The sequence below is a fragment of the Scardinius erythrophthalmus genome, assembly GCF_964197995.2.
Source record: "Scardinius erythrophthalmus genome assembly, chromosome: 16".
NCBI lineage: Eukaryota > Metazoa > Chordata > Actinopteri > Cypriniformes > Leuciscidae > Scardinius > Scardinius erythrophthalmus.
This window is the reverse complement of record NC_138236.1, coordinates 12,155,294-12,173,185: the sequence shown is the minus strand read 5'-3', so window position 1 is coordinate 12,173,185 and position 17,892 is coordinate 12,155,294. Positions and strand designations below refer to the sequence as shown.

The window sequence follows — 17,892 nt, the reverse complement described above, 5'->3', positions numbered from 1 at the left end:
GCTCTTAAATACCTCGTTTTTATAGAGTGGTTATTTGAGTTACTCTTGCCTTGCTATCAGCTGGAACCAGTCTGGCCATTCTGGCATCAACTGACCTCTGTCATCAACAAGGCATTTTCACCCACATAACTGCCGTTCACTGGCTCAGTTTGAACTTCAGCAGATCGTTTTGACCATGTGTAGTTGCCAGTTAAACAGGTGTAGCTAATAAAGTGGCCGGTGAGTGTACATCCAATTGAAACGGCTTCTTGAACAAGAAAAAAGAAATGTATACGGGACTTGATATTGTCCATCGGGAATTTATTGAATTGGTGCAATTTGCCATTGCTGTGATTTCATGTGAGTGACACTCACGCTGAAAAACACATCATCAGAGAAGAGATGTCCTTGCAAGAGGGAAGGGAAGTATTTTGATTAAAGATGAGGGCCAATGAATTAAAAAAAAATAATGATGTGCATGGATACATAATTTATAATAAAAACTTTCAAATTTCATAAAAAAACAAGAATTGTCCATTTTGATTTCATGGTGACATTAAGTTAATGCAAACTCTAGCAAATGTGTCCAGCCAAACATATAGCCTTTCAGTATATTCAATTTCTACACTCCATTTGATAGCGTGCCTGAACACAGGCGCTCAGCACGTGCACTAGAAAGTTCCATCCATGTCCAGTGACTGTACCATTTCTCTTCAGAAGTTTTGACCAATCAAAAAAGTCTTACTCGTTTAAACTAGAGTTGCAAGTATCTCTAAATTGCCAAATTTTTGGGCCATTCTACAGAATTGGTGCAAATTGCGGACCCCCAAACAAAAAACACAATTAAAAAGCATTTAAGTATTAAAATTATAGATTTTTACTATTCTATTCTATTCTTACTTATCTATTGAATCCCACAATAATATTTAAAATATAAGTAAGCTTAATATATATAAAATCATAATTTATTGGGTACTTTCAATTGGGAGGTGGCTGTCCCGAACCCCTAAATTTCAACTTGTGAAAATGATACTGAAATGTTTTTTTTTTCATAGTAAAAAAAAAATAAAAAATCTTTTTTTCTTTTAAAAAGTGAAGTTTAAAAAAAAGTTTATTTTTAAATCATAAAACTTTATTTTAAAAAATGTGTCCCGCATATTCATGTCACTACCGAAATGGTGTGTGTTTTAGTCCATTGGCTGAAACTGATTTTAACCACACCCCTATATTTTTGTCCCTCTCTCTCATAGCCTCTCTTTCATTGTAGATAGGTACCATCATTTTGAGGGAAATGTGTTCAAAAGTCTGAAAATATGTTGATAACTTTAAGGAACGTCACTACCAAACACCTTTTTTTCTGCAAGTAAGCAAACTTTTTTGGGTGTTATTCCATAAAATTTAGTTTTTGTGTGTGTACAACTGTTCAGAACTGTGCTAGGTAACCATGTGCTGGTTATCATCTTTGAACTAGGCTTAAAAGTATCTAAAATTGTCACTACCGAAACATGTGGTGAAGTTTCGGTTGTGACATCATGGTTATTTGAGCGTTATTCGAAAAAAATTTGTTTTTGTGTGTGTACAACTGTTCAGAACTGTGCTAGTTACCTATGTGCAGGTTAGCATCTTTGAGCTAGGCTCAAAAATATCGAAAAATGTCATTACCGAAACGGTCATGACCGAAACATATCATCATTGTTTTGGTAGTGACAAAGGAACACATAATTATTTATTTGGGGGAAATAAACTAAATTTTAGTACAGTTATGCAAATTATTAGTATCTTAGTATGTTTTAGTAGTGTTTTAGTATGCGAGTTAAAATTCTGTAATGTGATCGATACCAAAACATTACAGTCACTACCGAAAATGTGCCGTCATGACCTAAACATGGGATGTTTTGTCTAAAATAAAGCATACTGAATTATCATCTAGATGTTATTATAGTGTTTGGTTCAATGAATATTCATACTAATGAATCCTTAACTTTGAAATCAGTTTGATTAACTTAATGTCTTTTACAAAGAAAAATTGGATTCAAAATACAACAAATCTTATAAATTACACTTGAAATATTGTTAAAATTGTAATTGTTATTATTATTTTTTAAATAGCAAAAAATATATTTACAAGGTAGATGTAAATAAAATATGAATAGGTCAATAATAAGCCTTCTTATTTAATTATTTATTATTGTGTTTCGGTAGAGCATTTACTCCTTCATATATTCAATTATGCATTGTGTCAGGTATTTTTTGACAGACAAATGAAGCATGCAACTTGAATAAAAAAATAAAAAAACACTGTAGCTCGATTATAGCTCGAGTAACTGTGCATGAAAATGTCATTTGTACTTTGCCGGTTTTTGAAAATACATAGTTTACTGCATCCCTACTAAACCACAAGGGATGTAGAGAAGAGGAATGTGTGTGTGAGTGAAACAGACAGTGAGTGTCTGTCTTTGACTGCTGAGCTCAGCCGTGTTCAAGCATCTCACGCTCTCACACACACACACACACACACACACACCTCTCCAATATTCAGGGAAGAAGTTAGGCCAGGCCAAGCGTGAAGACACATGCAGATACACATGTTTTCAGGGAGGAAAGGACGAGAGGGGGAGAAGTCTCAGACCGAGAGTAGAGATTTTGTATCGGCTTTCCTTGGGGTGGAGAATCTTATTTCTGTATGACGTTGAAGTAAAGAGCTGCTCCTGGTTGTCAGCACTCTGATTCTGGGAAATTGTATACATTTGACCCTAAGAGCAATGAGATAAGACAGTTTAAAATATCACAGTACAACAGCGTAGACCCAAAAGAGCCGAGTGTCCTCCTCTTGTTCAATACGATCCATTTCAGAGCGGTCAATAATTATAAAAGTAAACCACAAACATCGCACAGACAAATGTCTTTGCATGCCAGCAAATCTCACAGCTGTGGCCAATCTAAATAACCAAAATGTTACTTTTGGATGCTTGTACACAACAGTAAACAAAGTTGGTCTGGAGGAGATGTCAAAGTGCATCACTACAAAAACAGCCCTATTAGATTGAACTCTGTCCTGGACAGAATTATATTTAAAGTTATACTTTTTAAAAAAAGTTTTTCTCCTAGATATCCAGACTACATAAGGGTCAACTGAGCAGCTAACCACAGGTATAATATAACCACAGTGCATATTAAGTTGTTACAATAAAAGAACGGCCCAAGACGGCCTCTGACAAATGGAAGTCATTTGATGTCTTGAAACTGTACAGGACGAAATACGAACCTTTAAAAGAAAACCAATAAAAAAACACATCAGTAATAAAAAAAGAACAAGGGACCTTAGGGAAGAGTGAGGAAATATGACTCCTACTTCATTAACTCCAAGCTATAGTAATACCTGGTCTAAGTCTGTCTGTTTCAATAAACATGCAACACAAAATATAGAAAGGAAAGATATGTTATGTTATTGTATAGAGGCTGTCATTAGTGTTGGCCATGCCCATAGTTATTTGCATTACGGAAGTTAGCAATCCATGCCAGTACCAGAAAAGGAAATGTAATCCTCGTCAGTAGTGGTAGCCAACATTCCCCTGGGATCATGCCAGATGATGTTCAACACAACTGCACAGTGCAAACAAACACCTGACCCAAATTTTGCACTATAAGACATGACTAAATGGTATGACTAAAGGGTACTGCTAATATGATACAATTTAAAGTCATGAGATGAATAATTCTATTGTATGTTTATTATAAATGTACAATTATTATAATTGTCTATAATATTATATAGACAGTTTTGTGTTTTTCATTTGCATGAAGTTAAACTTTTTCACAACTTTTTCCAAACCGGTGGGTATGCCTACATTACAACGCCAATGGTCACTAACTCTCATTGATAATGAATGGCCTTAGTTTGTTTTGTCAGATCAACATATGAATAAGAGTCACATGGGTACTTTTAAGATTGTGATCACTTGAAATACTACAATAGTGTTCATCTAAATGCTATAAAACACTAAATGGAAGATCAACAAAAGGCTCTAAGGCTACGTTCACACTGTCAGTCCAATTGGAATCTGATCTAAACCAATGACTGTCCACATTGTGTATTGCAACAGATCTGATTTGTGTTTCAATGCCGCTCTTTTGTTTTCCCGTCATGGCAATGCTGGTAGATGTATGCCAAAAACAACAACAACATCTGCAACATGGAGGGGTTTGCAATACAGATGTTGTCTTATTTACAACATGACAATGTGTAGCAGCCACACTGGACTACTGCGTCTGATGAGGCAGTGGCAGAAACGTAGCAGGCTGGTATGGGTGGCTTTATTCCGTGCTGTCGTCTCCACCGGTCTCAAAACACGTCTCCTATATTGTAATTTTCTGCTCGTCTGGCACTTCGGAACAACACAACTTTGTTTTTGCAGCAACTTTCAGCATGTTTCCTATAACAACGTCTGACGTTTACATTTTATGTGGCGTGAGAAAGTCACATAAACCACGCCTAGCTGGCACCATAGCTGGTATGTGGAACTGTTGTGGAAGGACTAATGATTAGCCCATTGCAGCTGTTGGGACAGTGCTTGTTCACAGCAAAGTGTGAGGTAATTGTGCATAAATGGCATCGTTTGGGGTAGACTGACCAAAAATGTAACAAATTCATAAAGGAAAGAAAAAAATTACTGGCCATGTGAAAAAGACGACATGCAAAAATACAGTGAGCGAGGTCCAAAAAAAAAGAGACCACTAGTGAAAATGCTTCTATTTTGCATTACTTTTTAATAAAAAAAACTACATTTTCCTCTTATTATCAAGTTCAACTTATATTATCATATTGTGCTTCAACGGATTATTTCATTTTATTTTTGTCAAATGAAATAAAGCTGAACAAAATATCAAATAAAATAAAAAATATTAGCGGAAAAACTTTTCGGTTCACACGAAGCAAAAAGCAGAAAAACATCCTTATTTCAACATTTTCAAATTCTCTATACTCTTGTACTTAAACAATATTAAAACAATTTTACGGTTAAATTAAAATTTAAAACCATTTTAACTTGGTTCACAAACTTTTGGGCCCAACTGTATGTGCTTCGCCAGTAACAACAGTAACAAGAATGCTTTCATGAACAGAATGCCAACATGAGGGAAGTGCCAGACTAGATATGATAGTGACAATCACCTCCTGTTCTCTTGCTATTACAGTACTACACCAGAAGCATCACATTCTTCTGAAAGGGCGAAAGACAAAAAGTTGTTATTTCCGGCTCCTGAAAACAAGAGCGAAAATGCTCAGCACCTGTGGGTGTGAAAGGTGGGGGATAAAAATGAGAGGCCAGTGATCAGTGGATTTCCCAGAGCTTTGCTACTCATCAAGCAGTAAATCAAAGAGCAGGGAGTGAGCATTATGGTGTCATTACTGATGGACGACAAGGCACATCAGGCTCATTCACTATGGAATTATAGCACCTGATGCCCTTTGCAGACATCCCCCATTCATTTCGCCTGTCTTCGCAGGCTGCCTGTGCCGTTGGCGGACTCTCAGTAGGGAGCGGTGTGGCGTGATGACTGGGCATTTAATCAGTTTGGGTTGTTTAAGATAACGGCCAAGTTCTTATCTTTCTGCAATAACATACCTGACAGGATGATGATTCTGTTTTTCCACTGCGATGCTGATACGGTGTCCCTAAAGAACACTTTCCTACATTTCAGATATTTGACACATTTCTCCATAAAATATAAACTGTTAACAAACCACCCAGGAGTCTGCATATTAACCACCCAGAGTCCATATTTTGAGGGCTACTGTGGAATTGTATTGTTTCGCTTTATCCAAATTCCATCATAAACACCCAATTTTCAATATTAGCATACTATATAATTTAAAACATTACATTCTGAAGAAACATCTAAATGAATCTCTCTCAATACAATATTAACATCTTTCAAAAAAATTGAGAGAACTCAAAAACATTTGACAAAATGTATTTTTAAACAAATAAAATAATCTACATACAAAGTTCTGTCATGAAACTCTAGATGATTGGTCCTTAACTCATTCTGCTTGCAATCACATAATTGAGCCAATGAGCTCGCGGCTCAAACTTCAAATAGTTGGTCAGCATTTGCTATAGAAGCTGCAGCGCACTTTCAGAAACCCTCCCCCTTCCCCAGCTCCACCTGTATAGATCTGCTAGGGGTCATTCATGTATGCTATATTGTACAGCAGCAGCATGTCTTATTGCTCACAGCAGCATGTTGTATGTATTGGCAGTAGCAAGTCCCGTACTTGCTCTGCAGTTGCAGCAGCGTAGCAGATCTATTCCGCCAAGACCAACCATATCAACATTAATTTGTCATTCATTGCCATGCCAAACACTCAGAGAGCAAACAGCGAACTTGATGTCCAACCGGTCCGTTTATGTTTGTGAATATGTTCAAGGATGAGGTGGAAAGGAGGAAAGAGATGCAGTGAGGGTTGATAAGGACAAGGCACTGGGCACATACTGTGATCCTTCAGATCTACATGCCATCCGCCACTGATGGGGCCTGTGTGGCATGCAGGCATGAAGCAAAGCACATTAACATCAGCAGAGAACGTTATTATTTTTCTTCACAGTGTGAATTTCAATGCCTCAGAATGCCATTGTTTAACTGAGACAAATCTTTCATGTCCTCCATTTTGCATGTGAAAGAAATGTAAATGGAGCAGTTAAGCCAGGGAAAACTTCAAGATGAATTTCAGCCAACAGCTCATTAGTCTGACAGTTACAGCGCACCACAGGTGCTGCAGTGTCCTGGCTAACGAGGTAAGCAATGGTCATTAAAGATTCTCGCGCACTGACTGGCGACACGCGGACGTTAACCTTGCTAACCTCTGTGGATTTCAAGAGAGTTTGACGACGAAAGTTACAAATGTTTTTTTGACCTTGCCATGCTCTTTTCTAATGAAACCATTAGAAGGAAGATACGCTATTAGACTTCGGTTTCTTTAGAAATAAAGTTAACTTCAACATAATAGGGCCATCTATGAGAATTATGAGGGATAGTTTAGCCAAAAATGTATATTCTTTCTGTCATTATTCACTCATGTTCATGTCATTCCAAACACCATCCAGATATTTTTTGCTTACCGTTTTATGAAAAATGTATTCAAACATACACTGTAAAAAATTTGCTGTAGTTTTGCAGCTGTTTGCCAGTAACTTACTGTAGATTTAAATTTATTTTATTTACTGGCAACAGTTTGTTCAAAGTTAAATGAACATTAAACATTAACAAGTCTTTGTCTTTAAAGAATAAAATTATAAAATAACAATCTAATGCAAAGCATTCTGGGAACCAGAAATCTTCATCAACCTTTTTCTGTTTTTTTTCTTCAGATTTTGGTTCCCAGAATGCTTTGCATGAGGATGTTATTTTAGTTTTATTCTGTAAAGATAAAGACTTGTTAATGTTTAATGTTCATTTAATTTTGAACAAATTGTTGCCAGTAAATAACATCAATTTAAATCTACAGTAAGTTACTGGCAAGTAGCTGCCAGTAATACTGTAATTTCTACAGATTTTTCTAACAGTGTACTGCTCACTTGACAAACAATTTTTTGCATACTATATATAACACAAAGAGAATACTTTATAGCATGTATACTATATAGAGGGGAAGTAGGCATATTGAAATGAGGGGATACTCACATACTCTCTTGAGTAGGTACTTATTTTGAATAAGAAGTTACTTCACGACCGCTAAAAAGTATGTTCTATATAATTTGTATGAATGTAATCTGGACGTACTACATTCGCCATGCTGTCATTATCATGTGACCTACCAGCGTCAGTTACGTGGCTTCTCTGCCATTCATGAATCCTTTCTTGTGGCCTCATGGACACTTCATCATATGCACACTTAAAAATCTCGACGGAACATGTAGGTCATTCGGGTACTTTTTGCCTACTGAGTGCTGTGAATTTCAGACACTGAGTAAAAAACATGGGGGTGAACAGAATCTGATGGCAAATAATCCAGCTGTCAGAATCCGTTTTCCAACCCCTATGATGAGAGATGTTGATGTAGTGGCTTAAAAGATGGTGATTCTATTCTGTGTGTAGATGGAGCTTAACCAGCAACAGTTTAAAGTTAAACATACTTCTTTTGTTACATACTGTTTTTAGCCTACTATATAGTAGCGAAGTATGCCATTTCAGATGCAGTTTCAGTTTTGAGTCAGTTCTTTTCAACAAATCAGGCTGAACTATTTATTCTTGAATCAGACTAGCTGCATCAGAGCATCCGAATATGCAACTAGGAATACTTCCCTAGTAAAAAAAAACAGTAGGCCTATGTGAAAAGAATTGCATGTCTGAATTCAGAGAAGGCAAAAAGTACCCAGATTACCTACTTCTTCCATCAAGATTCTGAAGTGCGCATCCAATGTTTGTGAAGCGACAAAACTGACGCTGGTAGGTCAAAAGACAATGACAACATGATGAATGTTGTACTTCCGTATTATATGCATACTACATATATAAGATAAGATACATAGGCCCAGGGGCGTAATTTGTTGGGGGTTGGGGGGGAGATAACCCCCCCCCCCCAATATTTAAATCTATGCATTACAACCCCCCCAATATTTATACCATGATCACATGAAAAATATGCAGACCCAAACTTCAACCCCCCCAATGTTCAAACCAAATCTACGCCCTTGCATAGGCCTATATGAGATACATATAATAAGAACCTACTAGTATGCAATTTCTGATGCAGTTACTCAATGACTTGTTTACAAATCTTGGTCATTCTGCGCTGTTTTTTTATTATTATCATTATTGAAAACAACCATAAAGACTTTCATAAATCCACAAGTACTCCACAGGAAAAGGAATGACATTGGGAGAGTAAATAAACTGTAATTTTATGGGTGAACTCTAAGTTTTATACATTTTCACATCACATCAGCTAGCAACACATCGTCACTGTTGCCAAAAAGTCACTTAAATATAAAATTCCAAATTGCAAACAAGTATTCGAAATGAAAATGAAAAATGGTCTAACACAATGCACTGCATAAAGTGCCATTTGGAAACAATGAGTAATTTAATCTCTCTAGTCCATTTATGGAAGACTGAAGCTGATTTTTCTCATTCTAAAAAGATTGATTCTTAAATGCAGTCTGCAGTGGAACTCCAAATTCGGAACTCGCAAAAAAATCCTGAGTATCAGAGATACAAACTGTCTCTCTTTACAAAGGTGTTGCTTATGATATAGCCTAATCAAACAATTGTGACATTGTGATAAATAAAAAAGGCCAATACCATTCCTCCATTCACATTCTGCTCAAGCACTGTTGCCGCTTAGTTCAAGCAACAACATGTCTCATTCGCACAGTTCTCCGCTTTGTGCTGATACACTCAAAAATAATTCATCATTCATCATTAAGCTCTCCCTCCTCACCACCACACACTGCATTAAAAGACACTAGCTCTAGCCAACTGTGTCTGAGGCAAACAAAGCCAAATTTTTCATGTTACTTGAGATGATGGAAACTTAACTCCAAACAAAACTAGCCTGAATCAAATAGTCGATAACAACAGTGTGAAACACAAACACTTTTCAAATGCATGATAACATTGACACCAGCAAATTTATGATTCGAATGGTTTAGAACAAAGTCATGTCTCTCACGGCGGATAAGAATCACCTAGTGCCTGTGGTTGACGACTGATGACTGTGATCATATGATTGTAATATGAAAAATTATCATAACAAAAATATGTAGGCTAGTTAATTATTATAAATTTCATAAGCAAACCTCCCAGAGTATAACACTAGTTTTTAAACCAATGTTGATGTTAAAGGTCCCATGACATGCTACTTTTTGTAGGCTTTAATATAGGCCTTAGTGGTTCCTAGTACTGTATCTGAAATCTCTTTCCAAAAATTCAGCCTCGGTGCAGAATTATAGCCACTGTAAGCCAGTCCAAGAATGAGCTTCCTTCAGACAGGCCGTTTCGGTGTCTGTAGCTTTAAATACTAATGAGGAGGAGAAAGGCGGCGCAAGGTGGAGGGTGGGTGTGGCCTTGACCATCTTGCGCAACGGTACCGGTCCGTGCATGTTAACGTTGGATATAGCAATGGCACGAAGACACGCAGTCGTTCAAGCATTTCAGTTTGACCCAGAATCTGATCCGGATGGAGAAGCAACAACTCAGCAGCTCCAGCAGGACGTTTCCGAATGGTTAGTTTAAAATATTATGTCTGGATACGGTACTTTATTCGGATGGTTTACAGTTATTATCATGTAGCTAACGCTAACCTACTGTTGCCTTTTCATGAGAGATCTGTAACATCTGTAATTTATCTTATTACAATTACATCATCAAGCTCTAGCTGCGATCTTGAAATGCGGATATCGCGCGCGCCGTATAACCAACAGGAAAACGGTTATCCAAAGAAGTGAAGAAAGAAATGATTTTCCAAAGAAATAACAAAGAAGTGTACAACACTCACGTTACAGTGTGTGTATTCACACACATAAACTGCATAGCTAATGTGACAGCCACATTCTACGTGTAACAGTCTAGGTAACCATAAACAGTAAAGCAACACACTTATATGTCATTAGTTGACTTACTTGTCCGAGTTGTGTAGCTGAGCCAAAGAGAGTGATCCAGACTTTAGTTTCAGACGTTCAGCAAGCCCAGCTCTGTATAAACCCTTCGGTGTTCATTTGTAACGTTACATCCAATTATTGAGCAATTGTTATGCTTCGCTCGCTCAAAAGCCATGATATCTCTCGTGGACAAACTAAAATCGCGCGCGTGCGTTCCTACTTCCTAGCTCATTTTCTCATGGGCGGAAAATATTCTCTGGGCGGGCAAAGCAGAGAAAGGGGAGGTAACATTCCTCCTTATAACGTCATAAGGAGGAGATTCAAGATCAGCGCGTATGAGCCTCCATTTTCTCAAAGGCAGAGAAAGATAGCAAAAGCTCGATTTACACCGATTGAAATTTCTAGAAACTTGGGGACCATATACAGGCTAGGGGAACTCATATTAATGTTAAAAAACCTCAGAAAGTGAAAATTTCATGTCATGGGACCTTTAAAGTCGCGATGAAACTGATTATTATGAAATTTAAAAAATGTAGGGCGGGGGACCTATGCATCAGTTGTTGATTGGATTTTGACATGTGGACGTGATGTGATGTGGAATGTGAAATCAAAAGTGGAGGAAGATAAATGTGAGCTTGGAGGGGCGGAGTTTAAGCGGACTGAATGATTGGAAAAGTCCTGCATTATGTCACCTGTCATTACATGCATTTAGAAAAAAAAAAAAAAAACAGGGTGAATTTTCATTTCATGCCGACTAAGCTCAAAAAAGATTTTTAAAGAGTAGTTCCTGAAAGCAGATCAGGTAAAGAATTGTTCTTTAGAACCAGTTATTTTCAATGAAAAGAACTCTTTTCAGAGATTTTCAGTATACCTTAATTTAACATCTTAAATGTTGGACTTCCTTAAAAGCTATCTAAAATATATATATATATATATATATATATATATATATATATATATATATATATATATATATAAGGAAATTAGCTTAGTTCTTCTAAAAATGCTGTTCCAACCCTGTGTATGACTTCATGGCTTCCAACAGGATATGTTGAGGAACAATGACACTCATTTTCACTGCATGAAAAAAAGGTGACATGAACGGTGACTGAAAGTGGAAATCGCCTTTTGTGTTCCACGAAAGTCGTGTGAGTTTGACAAAACACGAAAGTGAATAACAATTTTCAGTTTTGGAATGAACTAGCCCTTTAAGTGCGGTTTCTCACTCTATGAGCAAATGTCCAGTGATCCCTGTATAGCCTACCACACACACGGGGGAACTCCGTCTCTGTTCTGTCATTTCCAAGAATTAGGAGAGAGAGTCAGATTCCTGCGTTATGAGGTTTGCCATGTTACACTAATGCACTGTAGCAAAACGTTATTCTTGGCTGACCGTCGGGACAAAACCATAGACTGAAATGTGAGTTCGCGCTACATTTCTCAACTTGCTTGAACAAACAAGACAGCTAATTTGACTCGTATTGTTCCGCATCGTTTACAAAAAGTCAGTCTTCATTTTTTACGTATGAAAAGTTCATTAGCTTGTACGCTGTCAACTTAAGACAGTGATTTCGGCAAAAAGCCATGTCTAGTTTTACTAAAAGACTTCATAAAATATTATTTGTGCCGAATCAAGACTTCAAAGAAAAATATTTGCTTACTAATTCACCAAAATCAATCTTCTTTATCGAATAAGACATACATGTAGAAACATAAAAACATTTACACGCGGCAAGACCATACCTGACACAGCTGTTGGCGACGTTGATGTAGCCATTTACTCTCCAGGGCAGCGTGCCGTGGTCCGCATCCCATCGCTTGTCAAACGGAATCGCTGCTGACGCCTCTCTCTGCGTTATTTGGACGCTCGCGAGCCAACAGGGCTTCCCCTCCTGCTTGTCAAACTGGAAGCGCAATCATGCGTTCAGCTGATCAGGGCAACAACAACAGCCACAGTGTCGCGCAACGCAAACAGTTCACACCGCACCACCCTGCACGCGACGCCTCGAGGGCCCCGCCCCCTTCCCATGCTCTCGCAGTTCTCAGGGTGATTAATAATCATGAGGTAGTATCCTCCCGCGTCGCCTATTGGCCGAAGAAGTACCTTAATTTTTAGCTCCCTCCTCACTGTCAGGATTGTGAGGTGACGTCATGGAACATTCCAAAAATTCCTTGTCCCGGTATTCTTCATTTCAAGGGGACCCTGCAAAACTTGTTGTGTGTAGATCATTTTACAACCAATCAATACTTTTACATATGTTTTTACAGGGATAGTTCACCCAAATTCTGTCATCAGAACCGTATTGTATGGGGAAAAAGTGTGGGGTCGAAGTATTCCTTTACATTGGCCCTAGGTAGCCTGCACATGTATAATTATCAGTTAAACTGATATTTGTAACAGTCATCATAACCAAACCAAAATATTTAATGGAATATTAGGGTGAGAACCCCTTAACACATCCAGAGCAAGTGTTTCACGAGCAGGCCCATCTGGGGGATGCATACTGGGTTGCTTATGTCAGCACAATTCCCACAATTCCCTGACTCAGTTGTACTCTTTAGCAGAACTGAAGCTTCTCAGTTGCACTAATGATAGCATGGCCCACATGAGGACTATTAGTGGGGTTAACCATCAGCGTGGACTTTAATTCATTTTACTCTTTCCCAGGAGCATGGAGGAAAAGTAAATCATAATGTTCAGTAAAAAACATTACTAAACTCCCAAGAAAAGTGTGGTTATTCCTTAGTATATTATAAACCAAACCCGACGAGTAAACTATCACTTATGCTCTTTGTTTCCCATTAAATTTCCAGAAGCCCTAAAAAGCTTAAAGTTGTACCAGTTCTGCTGGGAATTGATTGATTCATTGATTCATGCCTTTCCCTGTTGGGTTTATATTTCCAATCAGATTATTTCCTAACTGGCCCACCTTTTAACAATGGCCGCAGACTTGCTCACAACCTTCAAAAATTCACAGACCATGTAAGTTGAGTTCTATCTATTGTGTTGTTTGTTTCTGAATATACTAGTGTTCGTGACACTCTTATGAATCTAAACACAGTCCCCCTGACTACCATATGACAAACGGTTGACAAAGGAATGCTTTGTTTAACAGATGCAAATGCAGTGCTGGGTCGATACCCGAAGGACAGTTTAATTACTGGGCATAAATATAGCTTACCAAACTCCACGCCTGCTGGGCCTCCAACCTGTTATTATGCTTTTTTTTATATTTATTTTACAAGAATCAAATTACTCTTAAGGAAGCTGAAGAGCGGTGCTTGAGAAACTGAGAAAAACTTGAATGTGCAAGAAGGTCACAGTGGGGTCGATTAGAGCAACATTGCGTGACAAAACCAGTGTGCTATTGTTCATTTTCCCACCGTAATGCGCAACGGTGTCTTGCTGTTGAATAGGTCAACGAGTTGGCTCTAAAATTAGCAAAGAGATAAGGTGAGACTCTCACCTTCTCTGTGGGGTCAACGCTGTGTATTTAGAAGGCTTAGATGGACCACTGTAGACTCTTCCGTGTCTGGTAAAGTTCACCTGGCATTTAGGTGATGAGTCATAGCCTACAGCTGCCTGATCCCATCACTGGACGCCACTGTCGTTCAGACTCCCTGTGGAGAACGAGACGGTTGCTGGCTCCATCGTCATGACAGCCGCCGTCCTCGGCTGAGTCAAACAGGACACCTGACTGCATGTGGCTGTGAGGTGCGTGACGGTCGAGTGGTTGGGGGTTTAGGCCATGCAGAGAGGTTTGTTTTGATTGGGTTAACCGTGATCGCAAAGTTCACGCTCTTTGAACTGCATTGGAACACACTTTTGTTGGGTTTTCTTTCCCGATAGAGAGAGAGAGGGAGAGAGAGAGAGAGAGAAAGAGAGAGAGAGAGGGAAGCACAGTAGCAAGGACACTGCGTTGTGAATGCTCCACAGTGTGACAATATGATCCTAACAGGATTATGTAACAGGGATGCCTGCATGCTCGTCTTCCAGCAGACAACGGCTGCACCGACTGTTATATAACTAGATCAGCCTCCCCACAGAGCCGGGCTGCGCCTGTGCATGGCATACAGCAGCCTGCCAAAGATAGGGAGAGAGCGAGAGAGCGAGAGACAGAGACGTAGAGAGTGAGACAGAGAGAAACAATGCCGCCTGCTGCAGGAACACAAAGAGAGTCGGAGATGATGCAGGAGTGTAATGTAAAATATATTATATTTGGTTAATCCAAAACTTTCTGTTCATTTCCAGGTTTAAAGTCACCATGAAATCAAAATGGACAATTCTTGTTCCATAATGGAATGTTGCAGTATTTAGTATAAAATGTTCTGTGCACATAATTTATAATGTGCCCTTATAATCTTTACTCAAAATATCTTCCCCTTCCTCTTCTTGTCTCTTCTCTGATTAATTATTTATTTAAATTTTTTTGGCACGAGGGCGGGACAACCTGTCACAGCAGTCGCAAACCACGATTATCCAATGATCCAATCAATTCCCGATGAACAAAATCAAGTCCTGCCATTCATATTTTGTTGTTTGTTTCACTCGGATATACGGCACAATAGGGAAGAAAAGAAATTGGAGCTTCCATTTCATGCCAACTTTAAATCACCAGTTTTTTTATTTAACTTTAAATTTTATTTCAGTTTAATTGTAGTACTTTTTTAAGATGACATTTTTCATTTATTTTACTTTTATTTGAGCTTCATTTCAGTTTATGGAAATTATTTTATTTAGTTAACAATAACAACATTTATACCAGCATGGTATTTCATTTTTGTAAGGGATATGGGATCCTCATACTGTATATGTATGATCTTGATACACATGCAATATAATAGCCCAGAGTAAAATCAATAGGTTGAAATATATCTCACTCTGTTGGCAATGTGCACCATCACCCTTGTAATATCGGATTTTTCGGTTACTTCCACTACCACGTACATCTGATCCTTCCCCCATTACATGGAGCTCATGTTTTCAAATACATTCCATAATGGTGGACAAAGATTAAATCTGAGATGAAATCTGATGGTGGAGGAAGATCTTCATGGATTTAAACATGGTAAAATGTGTTATATGGAGGTGATAAATATCTTATATAGCCATATAATCAAAATATTGAATGAACACATGCAAGTGGGGAATGTTTAGTGAATGAAATCTGTAATTTTATTTGGGTGCAGATTCTGTTTGGGCTTGACAGCGAGGAACTACACAGATTATCTGGTGTTTTCATCTATGACCTTTTTATTCCCTCATAAGTTTCCTCTCGTCTCATGCCCATGTGGATAATTAATGTAGTATTTTTGCATAGAGCAGCAAAAGCTAGAAGCGGTTTCTTGCTCCTGGGCTTCAGAGCAGATAAACCCAACCGGGCAGTAAGGCATCGCAACCCTCTGCCACTCGACTTCCAGACTCTGGGCCTTGTGGAGTCTAATGGGGTGGTAATGTTGGGTAAATGTTTCCAGCACACATGTGCCAGCAGGACCAAAACTCAATTAGCTTTGCTCCATACTGCAGTGTAATCCAATGTGCTAGGGTTTTACACTTAAAATGCAATTACACCTCTGACAGCTGCTTTCAGTCATTTCACTATAAGAGCAGCGCCTGCAAATCGAGTACAGTTGCTCTGAATATGATTTTTTCTCTCAAAACGTTAAAGCTGGTTTTGCAGACTCTCAAATGGTCACATAAAACAGGAACTCCCATTAACTAAAATGACTGTTTTTTAAACTTCTTTAGGGCTTGTGGCACAATTCCACGAGCATGTTAGGAACACAGTAGTCTCGCAAAGCCAATCAATGGGCCAAACTGCAGCTTATCCTGGTGTAAACCACACACTTAGACAAAAAAAAAACTGACTAATGAGTTTACTAGGTGTGTAAATATGTTTACAGTACAGGTTTTTTTTTTTTTTGGTCCCTGAAGACTTGAAAGATACAATTTTAGATGGATGGATGGGTAGATTTTTTTTCTTGGTCCCTGAAAACTTGAAATATACCATTTTAATGATGCAGGCAATGAGTAACTGATGCAGAATTTCTTCAGCACAACTGTTGTTGTTGAAATGCACATCTGGACATCACATCCCATTGACAGCAGGTTGAGTATCAGCATTGTGATTTCATATTAGGTTAAAGGGTTCCCTGGAGATACACTTACCAGTCTGGCTCTGGGAACTCAGGAGCAGAGAGGGTCAAAGCAGAGACAGAACATCCTGCAGCACTGCTGAGTCAGTGTGTGTGTGTGTTGGTGCTGAGGGAGTGAGATCATTTTGTTGATGTGTCTCTCTCTCTTGTTCATTGTTAGGCGAGCCTGCCAGAGAGGGAGAGTTTCCAGACAGGAGTAAGTAGTTTATATGAATTGATGAGGAGAGTTATTTTTCTTTTATGCTTCTTCCAAAGTTTGTTTCTCATATAGCAATGAGATAGTGTGTGTGTGTGCGCAACTCCGAGAGAACAAAACAAGCCTTTAGATGAAGAGTGGGCTGGGAAATGATACAGTGAGAACACATTACTGTAGACTTCAGGGAGGAACACTGCATTATACAGACCCTGGTGAATAAACAGCGTGGTTTGCTGGTTTTAGGTAGTTTACACTGGTGCCCAAAACTAAAAACCACTAAAACCATCAAATACAGTATACCAGTTGGTTAACATAATTACTAAAGAAAACATGAAAGACATGCACATTTGGGGACAGTAAGAGTTTTTAAAAGTCTCTTATACTCACCAAGGCTGAATTTATTTGATCAAAAATATAATAAAAACAGTAATGTTGTGAGATATTTTTTACGAGTTGAGAGGCTTTTATAACTATGACCAGCAAAACAGCTTAAGCAGTTTTTTCCCCTGCAGAATTTCATTTTAGGGCATTATTGTGACATTAAAGTGATGAAAATATTCATCATTTTCGTAGTAAAATAATGCTTAATCTGATTTCATCTTATACCATGTTTGTTTTAGTCTGGCATGGAGAAAGACAGCTGCAAAGCTCCATTTGAAAATTATGGAGAGACACACATACCCTCCCTGACACATTTATTTTTCTCCAACCATGTTTTCATGCGGTTTTGAGTTGGCACAAGGTTCATTGTTCTTAGAACCTCTGTTTCATTCTAGGCAGAGTCCCAAAATGCTGGACTCTAACAAGAACAAACCAAAGGTTTCTGGCAGCAGCTATGAGACAGACCTGATTAAAAATGAGGACAAAGACAATGTGAAATATTATACTCCACTACAGCAGCCAAAATCAACTGTACATTCCGGTAGCCAAACTGAGAGAGAGAGTTCTGTGACACAGCAG

The 17,892-nt window shown here is 38.3% G+C and overlaps 1 protein-coding gene across 1 annotated transcript in view; it reads right to left on the bottom strand.

Moving 5' to 3' along the window:
* The window catches only part of hivep3b (HIVEP zinc finger 3b), a 66,363-nt gene extending 53,754 nt beyond the window's left edge, over nucleotides 1-12,609 (bottom strand). The window contains exon 1 of the mRNA XM_081389706.1: nucleotides 12,324-12,609. The gene's annotated coding sequence lies outside the window, so the exon portion shown is untranslated. The remainder of the gene's footprint in view (nucleotides 1-12,323) is intronic.
* Between the last annotated feature and the right edge of the window lie 5,283 nt (nucleotides 12,610-17,892).